Source organism: Caenorhabditis briggsae (genome assembly GCF_000004555.2).
Source record: "Caenorhabditis briggsae complete genome, chrV, whole genome shotgun sequence".
Taxonomy (NCBI): domain Eukaryota; kingdom Metazoa; phylum Nematoda; class Chromadorea; order Rhabditida; family Rhabditidae; genus Caenorhabditis; species Caenorhabditis briggsae.
Window position 1 is genome coordinate 19,444,446 of NC_013488.2, and position 1,719 is coordinate 19,446,164.

Here is a 1,719-nt window from a genome sequence, read left to right on the forward strand (position 1 = left end):
GGTAGATGAGATTTCGCGCGGGGCTGCTTTTCTTTGTCCTTTCCCCATTTTTCTAGCCGATCTTCAACTTTTCTTTATCTTTTTTCTTGCGCGATTATTTTGAATAGACAATACAAATATTATGAAATATTTGAGGGAAAACATTTTATGATCCCAAAAAGTGAGAAAAAGCGTGTTTGTTCAAAAGTCATCCATGATAGTGATAGAGAAAGTGATTTGCGGAACTAAAAATATGAAACCATCTTTTTACAAGATTACTCACTATTAGTAAAGACTAAATTGTTTATGTCACGTCCATGTCTCATGCTTTCAAAATTCTGTCATCCAGATGTCAAAATTTCAGTTCGATCGCGCCGTCCACAAGGCCTACGCGGAGCCACCCCAATTGTTCTCAGGCTCTTCCATCCTAGATACTATTTTTCATCGTATCTATTGGTCCATACGAGCGATTCAATTCAAGATTTTCTATAAAAATGAAGATATGGATTTAGACGAGGTTGTCGACAAATGGGAACTTGGCGTTCAGCCGCCTTCTTTAGAGTCATTGACTTTGAAGACGCAGTTCAGCCCGAAATGGATAAAGTACATGTATGCCAGATTTAAAAATGTAAGTCTAGATAGCTATTAGGTTGTTCGGAAAGTCCTTTCCACTTTTGATATGTTGTTTTCAAACTTCGTTATCTTGAAGGGGATAAAAGCGAGGAAGTTGTCGTTTTATCAGTATGCTGGTGAGATCTAATAGTGTCTACACCCCAACGGAGATCATTCTCCTCTTTTCGTGCAGTGAGATATGCCCACCGTTTTCGCCTCTAATAATTTCCATTTTTGGACTACCATTTTATTTGTATTTCTATCTGACCGCAGATCAACTGAAATCAATCACCAATTTGTGGAGGTTAACAACGAAGATGCACCCTTTCGAACAAACTTTACAACCTGGATTCATCAATTTGAAAAATGAAAATTCTCGTTGGACGAAAATCCCCTCCAAAAAAGCATACGGGCTCAGATTTGGACGCATTAAAAACCGAGATTGAAAGGGACTTGTCTCAAACTGTGCGGGATATATCAAATACATCTGTGGCAAGCCTTTCGTCAAAAAGCCATAAATTGGGAACTCTCGGCAAAGTAAAAAGAAGTGGAAAGATATGGATCACACCTTTTCGCTCAAAGCAACTTTGTTTCATGTGATGGCACCTGTTTGAATCTTCTCATCCTGCGTTGCACACATTAATGTTGAAGTTAAATCATCACTAGTGGCGATAAATGGTTAATGTATGATTACCATAATCAACAATCCAAGTGGGTTGAGGAGTATTGGCAGCTGCCAGATAATGGTGTCACTTTTATACCTATTTTTGTCAGGTGACTCCATGTGGATCTCCATTGGAGAGAAACACAAAGGTTTATTTTCAAAATCGAAGTTCGCAACCTCATGCGGGAAGGAGAACGGAGACCGATCTCACTGGATACGGCTAAACGGTTCTGTCTTGTCTATAGTATAGTCCGAACCTTGTACTGTCTGACTACCCCCTATCCAGCCATTTCTACCGACATCTTGATTGAAAAAAAATTCACTTCAAAGCATGATGTCAAAAATGGGTTGACCTGATTTCCTGATTTTCAATGCGCTGTGACCGGAGTTCTGGAAGGAAGGCATCCACAATTTGGTGGGACGTTGGCAGATAGTCACTGATAACAAATGTCATTATCTTCAAT